This window comes from Galeopterus variegatus, unplaced genomic scaffold (assembly GCF_000696425.1).
Source record: "Galeopterus variegatus unplaced genomic scaffold, G_variegatus-3.0.2 Scaffold8363, whole genome shotgun sequence".
NCBI classification, from domain to species: Eukaryota; Metazoa; Chordata; class Mammalia; order Dermoptera; family Cynocephalidae; genus Galeopterus; species Galeopterus variegatus.
In genome coordinates, this window is record NW_007734474.1 from 134158 (window position 1) to 146985 (window position 12828).

Here is a 12828-nt window from a genome sequence, read left to right on the forward strand (position 1 = left end):
AGCCTGTTCCAATTTCTGATGAATGATCCATTCAGAACCATTTTTCATATAAATTCAAGAGAATTTTTGCTATTTGCTGAAAGAAAAATTTATCTTTTTGACAGTGCACTGTAATTCTTGGGGAGTAGGCTGCTGAATTATCAATCTTAGCATTTTGACAACTCAATCAGTAATAGAATTATATAAGCAATGTAAGAAAATTTTCAGGTATGTTTTTCAATTAAATTATATGAAGTGCATCTGGATAGGAAGAGTAAGTTGTAATATTTGATAGTAGTTCTCAGTGTCTATAATTAACAATAATTTATTGTATATTTTCAAATGACTAGGAGAGGAGTTCAAATGCTGTCATCACAAAGAAATGATAAATATTTGCGGTGATAGAGATACTAATTAGCCTTATTTGGTCATCACANCACAGTGTATACATCTATCAAAATATTGTTCTGTAATCCCATACATATGTACATTTATTACACATAAATTGAAAAACAAAATTAAAAATACATGAAATATATGAAGGGGATAAATATTTTATTTCTCTTTTTAAGACAAGTACATAGTACTCATTTTATAAATTATTAAAAGTTACTGTTTCATTTTAAAGTGATATAATAGCAACTCAAATATAGACTACCAAGAAATAAGCCTAGTAATAAATAAGCAAGAGCTTAGTAAAAGAAATCCTTTCATGAAAGACATTGAAGACAGCCTAAGTCAGGAAGAGGCAAGACACGTTCATGGTTATGAAGAGTCATATAGCAGTGATATTGTTTTCACCAAATTGATCCATAGATTAAGCACAGTTCCAGTAAATCCAAAGTAATTCCAATATATATGGAAGCACAAATGGCCATGGAATATCATGACAACTTAAAGAATAATATTACTGAAGGGAATTAGATGGTTTATCTCTTTGAGGGAAAAAAGCCTTTAGTAACATTTGGAAATCCTGTCATCTTTGTTTACTAACATTGAAATAACTTCTAGTGCTACCTTAGCATTCAACTCAAACTCTGCACCTTCAGCTTGTTATCTTATTTTGTTTTGTATGGCAATAATGAATGGCATATGATAAAATGCAATACAATATATTNTCTTATTTTGTTTTGTATGGCAATAATGAATGGCATATGATAAAATGCAATACAATATATTGCTGAAATGAATGTATCATGTGTACATATATCTAACATGTTTTGGTTTTATATTTACCCTGAGACATATCAGTCACAAACTGTATTTCCTTTGGAGTCAGATATTTTTAGTTCTACTAATGAACACACACATGCACACACACACAGTTCTGAAGTTGCTATTTCTATGGACTCCACAGACAAGACATAATGAATCTCCAAAAAGGAGAATGTGAAGACCTTTATACAACTTAAAAATGGCAAACAAATGCATAAATCTTAATCAAGTAAAATGTGATATGTTGAGCATTTAATATGCATAAATATTTTCATTTATTATATAATTTAATATTTTATAATTTATAGAGTGAAATTATACTTATTTTACAGATAACTGAGGCTCAGAGAGGTTTACTAAGTTACTCAGCATCACATAGATATAAGTGGACTTTGACTGGAGTCAATATCTGACTCATTCTAAAACCTGTAACATTGCACAAGATTTTCCAAGTCTCAGAGCAGCCCAACTCTAAGATCATCTTTTTTTTTTTTTTTTTCTTCCTCTGATGGGTGATCCCAGTAAGACAATCTTTATAGTCATAACAGACCACCAGTTGCACAGGAGCTGAAGATTGTAAGACAGTTTTCATACCTTACAAAACAGCTCCATAGTCATTAATGAAAACTAACTGAATAATACAGTATTGTGGGAAAAAAAATTAGAGTGGAAAAAAAGAAATGGAAACCACAGTAAGAACAGATGTGGGACAGATCATAAAGTGAAAATGGGAAAGTCAAAACAAATGCAGAAAGAAGAACATGAGAAGGAGGTTTGGATGACTTCAACCCCCACAGTCTTTTGAACATATTTTATTAAAAAATAACTCAGTCATTGTTGAGCTTGGTGGCTTAAGATTGGCTTTGACTGACAGGATAGACAAGGCCCCCAGAAAGTTAATCCTAGGGTACTACTATTTTTGTAGGCTTTCTCTTGGTCAGGGATTACACAGGATTATTAAACTCAAATTACTGCATGGAATCTAGGATCTAGAAAAGGCAATCACTATTACTGGAGAAAATAACAGAAAGAGTGGTTAATGATTTCAGTTTATGATCTCAACAGAAGGGAAGCAAGTTTATGTGATACAATTAATCTTCGATGTAAATTTAAATGGTAGGGCTTAAAAGTTTGATGGGAAAAAGGTTATTCATTCCTGCACTTTTAAATATCTTCTCTGTAAAGAGACTCACAAAATCACTATAGTAATTAAAAGAGATAAAATAAAATTACATTCATAAATCACTTTTTATGTTGCCTAGCATAAGATAATCTTTAAAACTTTTGTCTTAAGTTTCAATTCCTTAAGTACCTCAAAATAAAAATACTGCCCAGGTTTTTATTTCAGAAGTCTATACATTGTAACCAGAAGCTCAAATATCTGAAAAAGAACATATTAAGAGTTGGTTAATTTTAAAAAAATGTTGTGTCTTCCAGGTACAGTGTATTAATCACTTAAGAGTATAACATAAAGTCATTGCCCAGTCTTAAATTCTGGAGCATTTCCCCTTCATTTTCTTCTAAGAGTTTTAAAGTTTCAGGCTTATATTTAAGTCTCTAATCCACTTTGAGTTGATTTTGGTATATGGTGAGAGGTACAGATCAAGTTTCATTCTTCTACAAATGGATATCCAGTTCTCCCAGCACCATTTATTGAAGAGGCAGTCTTTTCCCCAACATATGTTTTTGATGCCATTGTCAAAGATCAATTGGCTGTAAATACACAGTTTGATTTCTGAGTTCTCTATTCTGTTCCATTTGCCCACATGTCAGTTTTGATGCCAGTACCATGCTGTTTTTGTTACTATAGATTTGTAATATAGTTTGAAGTCAGGAAGTGTAATGCCTCTGGTTTTACTTCTTTTGTTCAGGATTGCTTTGGCTATTTGTGGTCTTTTGTTGTTCCATATGAGTGTTAGGATTGCTTTTTCTATTTCTGTGAAGAATCTCCTTGGTATTTTGATGGGAATCACACTGAATCTGTAGATGGCTTTGGGTAATATAGACATTTTTACTACATTGATTTTTCCAATCCACAAACAAGGAAAGTCTTTCAATCTCTTAGAGCCTTCTTTAATTTCTTCCAGAAGTCATTTGTAGTTCTCATTGTAGAGATCTTTCACCTCTTTGGTTAGATTTATTGCTAGGTATTTTATTTTTTTGGTGACTATTATGAATGGGCTTGCTTCCTTGATCTCTTTTTCTTCTAGTTTGTTGTTGGAGTATTAAAACTCTACTGATGTTTGTATGTTGATTTTCTATCCTTCAACCTTACTGAATTCATTTATGAGGTCTAAGAGTTTCTTAGTAGAGTCTCTTGGGTTTTCTATATATAGAATCATGTCATCTGTGAACAGGGACAATTTGATTTCCTCTTTACCTATTTGGATGCCCTTTATTTCTTTCTCTTGTCTAATTGCTTGGGCAAGTACTTCCAATACTATGTTAAATAGGAGTGGAGAGAGCAGGCATCCTTGTCTTGTGATTATAAGGCGGAAGCTTTCAGCTTTTCCCCATTCAGGATGACATTGGCAGTGGGTTTATCATATATGGCTTTTATTATGTTGAGATAACTTCCTTCTCTGCCTAATTTGTAGAGGGTCTTTATCATGAAGGACTGTCGAACTTTGTCAAATGATTTTCCTGGATTTACTGACATGATCATATGGTTTTTGTTCTTGACTTTGTTGATGTGGTGTATCACATTTATTGATTTGCATATGTTGAAACATCCTTGCATTTCCTGGGATGAATCCCACTTGATCATGATGTATGATCTTTTTGATATGTTGCTGTATTCTATTTGATAGTTTTTTTGTTTGTTTGTTTGTTTGTTTTAGGATTTTAGCATATAAACTCATCCAGGATATGTGTTTTCTTTTGTTTTTGTATCTTTGTCTGGTTTTGGTATCAGAGTAGTGCCGGCTTCATAGAATGAGTTTCAGAGAATGGTTTCTGTTTCAATTTTTTGGACTAGTTTGGAAAGAACTTCTATTAATTCCTCTTTAAAGATTTGGTGGAATTCAGCAGTGAAGCCATCTTTCCTGGGCTTTTCTTTTTGGGAAGATTTCTGATTCTTGTTTCAATCTTGTTGCTTGTTATTGGTCTATCCAGTTTTTCTATGTCTTCTTGGTTCAATCTTAACACCCCAAAAGTACAGGCAACAAAAGAAAAAGTAAACAAATGGGAATATATCAAACTAAAAAGTTTCTGCACAAAGGAAACAATCAGTACAGTGAAAAGACATCCTACAGAGTGGGAAAAATATTTGCAAACTATGCATCCAACAAGGGATTAATATCTAGAATATACAAAGAGCTCAGACATCTGTACAGGAAAAAAAATCCAATTAATAAATGGGCAAAGGAGCTGAATAGACATTTCTCTAAGGAAGACATACAAATGGCCAACAGGTATATGAAAAAATGCTCAACATCACTAATCATCAGGGAAATGAAAATCAAAACCACTTTAAGGTATCACTTCACCCCAATCCGACTGCTATTATTAAAAAGACAGAGAATGGTGGCAAGGATGTGGAGAGAGAGGAACACTCCTGCTTGTTCATCTTCCATATGATCCAGCAATCCCACTACTAAATCTGGGAATATATCCAGAGGACTGGAAAGCATCAGGTCAAAGGTATACCTTCTCTCCCATATTTGTTGCTGCTCTATTTACAATAGCCAGGTGATGGAACCAACCTAAATGTCCATTGATGGAAGACTGGATAAGGAAATTGTGGTATATACACACAATGGAATACTATTCAGCCATAAAAAAGAATGAAATTCTACCATTTTCAGAAAAGTGAAATTCTACCATTTACAGCAACATGGATGAGCCTGGAGAAAATTATTCTAAGTGAAACAACCCAGGTACAGAAAGAGACATACCACATGTTCTCACTCATAACTGGGAGCTGAATTCATAAATACACATATGAACAATAAAGAGAAATGGAGAGAAAGAAAGAAACAACAATCTCAGTAATATGATGAACTTTTAGAAAACTAGAGGTGGTAAAGGGGAGGGGAGAGAGGGAGAGGGTTAATGAGGAACTGGTCAACAGACACAAGGAATGACTGCATATTGTAATGACGAATAAGCTGACTATACTGATCTAAGCATGCACATTGTACACAATTATTGAAAATCGACATTTTACCTCACATGTATGTATAATAATAATAATAATAAGAGTATAACACATGTGGGTATAGCTATAAATACAATGGAATTTGGAGTTCTAAAACAATTTTTTATAAAATTAAATTGCTAATTTTTTAATGAAATCATGTTTATGCAACTTGGTATGCAGGAACATAAAATTTCTTTTTTTATAATGACAAAAACTATAGGAAATAACTACCATCCTATGATTATATAAATTTTAGTGAAAATTTATTTAAATGAGACAAAGCTGTCAAGTTCCTTATTTGAATCGGGAATTAATTAAGTTCATAATTTCATTATACCTTCGCCCAAGAAGGAAGGAGAAAAAGGTGCCAAATCTTTTTCTGTTTGACCAAGAAATTCCACAAGTATCCATGTTTCACAGGAATACATGGGAGTCAATTAAAATCTATTTCATCAAGCAACAACTATAATTATCGAATTTGGATTGTTAGAAGTAATGAACTGTTTTAACAACTGAGCATATCTTAATGTCTGAGACCTAGGCATTTTGAAACATTTCTTAGTTCAAATAGTACTTCCTATTTTGAGAAGTACTATTTTGCAATAAGGAGAATTTTGCAATAATAGAAAACAGAACAGAATTGTACATTTTTATACAAGCCTCCACACTTAACAAGACACAAGACTTGTATTTTGGCTGTGTTCTGAGCTTAACACTTTATCAGCTCCAACTTTATGAATTGTGTTTGCACTCTGTGGCTGCAAGGGGAAAAGCAAGACACTCTCCCTCTGAGACTATTTTTCACTATAATTCTCAAGGGTAAGAAAGGGAATTCCATCAGTTAACACTAAAAACAAGCAGACCTAAAGCTGATTATGGAAAACAGAAAACAGCAGAAGATATCGTGTTACCAAATGCAAGATGAGGAATTCAATGCTTTGCTACTACATCAGGAATCATTTACTTAAAGGAAACAGAAACATGTCCAAATGAAGTTAGATATAAGTAAAATATTACAAGCAGGCTGATGTACATTTTGAACTCAGGAAACATAACAAGACCTTATAGGAATCAAAGAAAATGTAAATCACCCGAAAAATTAATGCATCTCTTTCTTCCCTTCTCTTAACATGCTAGGGTCAAATGATCTGGATCATAATATTTATTGAATATCTAATTATTAATTTCTTATTTCAGCTAATAATCTAATTTTGCCATTCTGTTTACATCCAGTGTTGTGAGAGCTGACTATCTTCAGCAGAAGCATGGATAGGTTGATGAGAAATGAGTATTCTTCACAGCAGGGACAGGTTCAGTGCGATACTTCAAGAATGATACGTTACTTTAACAGTACCAGAAAATTTTAAATGTATTAAAGTATTCTCCAAGACTGAATTTACAAAAATGATTTATAGTTTTACTGTTAATTTTCTAATCATTTAAAAAAAAATTTTTCTACCTCTCAGTAGCCAGCTCAATTGGGACAGGAAAGAACATGCTGTATAAAAGGGTTGACTTCTGCTGACATGAAAGAAATTTATGGGAGATAAAGCAGAAAAGCAAGTACAGGATGAGATGATGAAAAACGTGAATGACCTGTGTATATCAGCTTATTATATTGTGCTAATTTGTTAAAGTTATGCAATGAAATTTATCAAACAACACTTTTGCATTTTCTATTTTAAAATTTGTCTCCAAACGTTTTCTATTTTCTAGTGTACACTCACATTTTCCACGATATCTTTAAAGAAATACAGAAACTACATATAAAAAAGAATAAATTGAATGGCATCAAATAGTCTTTCCTATTTTAATATATATATATATACATATATATACATATGTATATATATGTAAACCTGAAAATATAGTATGATAGCAAAAAACAATGGCTTGTTAAGGAAGAATGTAACTTTTCAGATTGAAGTGTAGTTAGAGGACCTTCAGAAAAACAGCTAAAATAGAATAAGGTGAAAAATCTTATTGGTCGATGTCAGGAAACAGATGTATATCAAACTATCTATATTATTTCAAATAAATGTAGAAATTGTCAAATCTGTAAAGACCGTTTATAGGTTGGAGAGAAAATGCAATTCAGTGTATAAGATTCATGAAGAGTAGCTATGGTCTATTTCTATTATTAGTAGTAATTTTCTTTTGTACTTTTACTTCCCTGAGAGTACCTTTCTAGTCTCATGGATTGCTGTATCTCTTTATATTGTAAAGACAACCTTCTCTCTAATTTTGGAGATCATTTAGAATAGATTTCAGGTAAGCATAGATTAAGTAACTGATCCATGTTTTATAAAGAATTGCTTCTTCTGTCTTTTTTATACTTTAAAATTAAGGGGCCGGCCCGGTGGCGCACTGGATAGTGCGCCGCTTGGGAAGCGCGGCGGCGCTCCCGTCCGAGGGTTCGGATCCCATAGATAGTTTGATATACATCTGTTTCCTGACATCGACCAATAAGATTTTTCACCTTATTCTATTTTAGCTGTTTTTCTGAAGGTCCTCTAACTACACTTCAATCTGAAAAGTTACATTCTCCCTTAACAAGCCATTGTTTTTTGCTATCATACTATATTTTCAGGTTTACATATATATACATATGTATATATATGTAAACCTGAAAATATAGTATGATAGCAAAAAACAATGGCTTGTTAAGGAAGAATGTAACTTTTCAGATTGAAGTGTAGTTAGAGGACCTTCAGAAAAACAGCTAAAATAGAATAAGGTGAAAAATCTTATTGGTCGATGTCAGGAAACAGATGTATATCAAACTATCTATATTATTTCAAATAAATGTAGAAATTGTCAAATCTGTAAAGACCGTTTATAGGTTGGAGAGAAAATGCAATTCAGTGTATAAGATTCATGAAGAGTAGCTATGGTCTATTTCTATTATTAGTAGTAATTTTCTTTTGTACTTTTACTTCCCTGAGAGTACCTTTCTAGTCTCATGGATTGCTGTATCTCTTTATATTGTAAAGACAACCTTCTCTCTAATTTTGGAGATCATTTAGAATAGATTTCAGGTAAGCATAGATTAAGTAACTGATTCATATTTTATAAAGAATTGCTTCTTCTGTCTTTTTTGTACTTTAAAATTAAGAAAACTATGCTATGTGCAGTAATAAAAATATAAGAAAAGAATTTTATTATTGGTTGTATTATTAGATATGCCATAAGGAATCTCTTTTAATTTATGGACTGGTACAAAGTTACAAAGTTACAGTTAGGTAAGAAGAATAAATTCTGTGCTCTAGGATGACAATAGCTAATATATTGTATTGTATATTTCAAGTTAGCCAGAAAAGAGCATCTTGAATGCTATAACCACAAAGAAATGATAAATGTTAAGGTGATAGATATGCTAATTATTCTGATTAGATCATTATACAATATATGCATGTATTGAAATAATAAACTGTACCTTGTAAAAATATACAATAAAAAATAAAAAATTTTAAAGAATATTTAAATTCTTATACAAGTAGTAATAATTATTTATAATTTTAGTGAATTTATGTTACACATAATTATATATTATTTAACATAAATATATTTTATTGATTATTTTTACCATAAATAAATAATTAATTTATATAGTTATATAAATAATGAATACTTATAAAAACATCCAGCACCCATCATGGTAAAATTCACATATCTGGTACCCAAATGAAAATTATGAGGAGTGCAAAAAAAAGGAGGAAAATAAAGACTCTAATGAGGAGAAAGTCAAAACTGACCCAGAAATTCAGATGATAGAGGTGAAATAAATTGTAGAAGGGACATTGAAACAGTAATTATGATGATATACCTATGTTCCTCTTGATTAATGTGGTATCTTGTAGGTTTTCTCCACTTTCAAGTTACTATTTTTCTTTTTAATTAGTAAATATAATGTCAATATTTTAACACAAAATTTAAAAAATACATATTATCCAAAGGTCACTAAATTAGCCTTGATTTTGATTCTGCTTTTAAATCAACCTACCTATTTATTCATGTTTTCAATCACAGTTAGGTTTGAAGAAGAGGGAAAAAGCAATCTTTCCTTTTGTCCCTTGGATTTCTGGACTCTATTCCTAGACAGCAAAAATCTCTGCCTCTTGTTTATCTGCATAGTATAGGCTAATTTATTCTGCCCATTGCTGTCTTGTATCAGCTGAGCAATCTTGTATTTAAAATAGACTAAATAATGTAAAGGAGTCAGAGGTAGTTTGTGTAGTGATGAGAATGGAGGATTTAGGACCTGTCAAGCTTCGTCTGAACTGACTTGGGATAGCTTTTCTCTTCTTTTGGGACAAATGACACAATCTCTCTGAGACACTTCACCTATAAGGGGAAATCATAATACTTAAGTAACTAAAGAAAAGAAATAACATAAAAATGCCTAGAACATACTAGGTGCTCATTAAATGTCAACTATTAGGGAAGATGTTAATGATGAAGAACAGAACTTAACTTGACTATTTTTTAATGAAATTTGAAAGTTTTAATATGACCATGTGTTTAAATAAAACCATGTGTTCTCATTCTGATTGGCTAGTGTGTGTGTATGAGTGTGTGTCTGTGTGTGCGTGTGTGTGTGTCTGTCTGTCTGTCTGAATATTTGTAATATATTTTACTGCTTTCTTTGGAGTTCTAATTTAAAAATTCAGACTGTTAAACTGTCCTGCCAGTGGAATTTACTACTTGAGCCCTGTGTTTGGAAGGGTATGGTAAATCTTAAAGTTCTTCAAATTTTGCTATTTGGATCATTATTAGGAAATTCAATGATACAAGAGTTAAAGCACTCTGTATTATTTGTAAAGTGGTATATAAATATAGGCAGTTGTTAACAGTACTTACTGATACTTTTCACCAATTTTAATTTCAATGACAACAAATAAATTAAACTTTGTTTTTTGTGGAAGTCCATGACTAAACAAACTAAGCAACTCCCTATTGAGAATGTTTGACATCAACACACAATCGCTTTTATTTCCTATTTAATGTGTCACTAGGTCTATAGGGTGAGAAATAACAATATAGGAACTAAGCAACTCCCTATTGAGAATGTTTGACATCAACACACGATCGCTTTTATTTCCTATTTAATGTGTCACTAGGTCTATAGGGTGAGAAATAACAATATAGGCATTAAACTCCAAAATTAATAAAGGTTAAACAGTAAACAAAATATTTCACTGACATTGATCTCACAATCATATTGACAGTTTCTAAAAAATCACTAGGATTAGTGAATAAATCACTTTAATATGGCCTAAGAAATGGATTCGATTATTTTGCTTGGAAAGTTTCATTTCTTTAGACCTCCAAGTGTTTGCCAATTAACAAAAGATTAAATGAACCTTATTTTCTTTAAGCTGTCTCCATAGCCATTTTGGATGATCAGCTAGGGCTAGTCAGATTATGTGAGTGATTATTTTGGCCTCTCTTTTAGGCAACCTTAATTTTTTGGAGTTTATTGCAGACATTGGTGCACTGATAATATAAGACCATTGGTAGCTAGAGTGTACATAATTCAGAAGACAGGCTGTGTAGACTCAATTGTTCCTTGTGATCATTATCTAAAAGTGCTGAATAAAAAAGACTGGTTCCCTCAAATAAAAAGACTTACCATTTCATCAAATTATTGCTTATAGTTCTATTTTATGCAACTATTTTTATTCATTTAATATAAAAACATTTGGTCAAGTAGAATAATAATTTATACTATACAAATAGTATAAATTATTATTCTATGTTGATCATAAGTATATATACTTTGGAATCATAAGGCATTTGCCGAAGAATTCAATAGTTATTTGACACAAATCTTTACATTTTATTTGTATGTGTATTCCAGTTCATTTCATTATAATTAAATATTTGATTTTACATTTATAAATATTTAATTAGAAAATATGTTGATAAGTCATGCTGAAAGAAATAACTATTAGGAGTAATAACAAATTCAATTTCCGACCAAACGAAGGTAGAAATCCTACAGAAAGTTTTATTTGAATTAAATGGCTTATGGTTCACTATACAATTATAACTGGCATACTATAGACTGCAGGAAACTAATTTGCAGTGTGATTTAAATGTAGTCTCTGATAAAATAAGGATTACTACTTCATATTCTTTTTTAATGCCTCCCTAAATACACATTTTAATGGATATGTGTTAAATTATTCTGAAGTTGACAAAAATTAAATGAATTCCTTCTTTAACAACAACAAAAATCTCTAGTATATTACATCATAAACTAAAAATGCCTTTCTGTGATAAAACCAAATCAAGTTATTTGAAAAGCACTGAGTTTCAGAACCCCCAAATTATCAGTAGAACTGCATAGGTGTACATTTATATAAAAATGCTTATATTTTGAGTGAGAAATTCCTCAAAGTTCCTGTTGGCTATAACATTTTAAGTACATAATTAAAATATTAAACAATAACATAATATGCTATTCTGACCATTTTATAGTACTGAATGTGTACTGTGCTAGGGATTTCCTTGGGGTGCCCTAAGAAATTGGATGGCTTAAAATGACAGAAATGCATTCCTTCAACATTCTAGAGGATAAAAGCTCTAAATCAAGATATTGATAGGGCCATGCACTTTCTGAAGGATCTAGGTGAGCCTTCCTTGATTTTCTTCTATCTTCTAAGGCTGTTGGCATTCCTTGGCTTATAAATGAATCACTCCAAGTTCCAGTCAAGATGACGGAATAGAAGGTCCCCAGGATCACTCTCTCCCACAAATCAACCAATTTACAACTATAAAAATGTAACATCACCCAAGCTGAGGCCACTGGAGCTCAGGGGAAGAGAAAGAGAGACCTACGGAGTTCATGAAGGTGGGAGAAGCCATGATGAGAAAAAGAAAAACTGCTCTGAGAGTTTTGGGCAGCGGCCACTTTAAGGCTGGGGCTGCTGAGCACATGGAGCAGGAGCTGGCAGAAGCAGTTGTGCCCTTTGGATGGAGTTGCTTGGAAGCAGCAGGGGAGAAGAGGGCCTTGGTGGCCCCCAGGACAGCAAGACCACTAATAGGGTTCCTGTGGACCCACGCAGGAGTGAGGAGCCAGAACAGCTGTAAAAGGAGAGCCATTCAAAGACCAGTGAGTCATTGCAAGGGACTGGCACAGGGCCCATCCTATGGGAAATATCTGGAGCATGGGCAGTGGGGGAGACAGGCCCACTGGGAGAACACTGGGACACAGCAAGGACAGCTGACTCGCCCCCGAATCAGCACAGGACCACTCAGAAGAGACTGGTCGAGAATGCAGAATTGCATGGGGTGCAGTTTGCTGAAAAAACACAGGCCCAGATCAGAGTTTCTACACAAGGCTGGTACACCCAGTCTCTGGAGAGCCAAAAGTACCTATAAGGTCAACCATTAAACCCTGAGCTGCACAAAAAGCCTTCCCTAGAGAAACAGCAGCAACGCAAATTTAGCTCAACCACACAGCTCAAGTACTGGTCCCCATAGGAAAT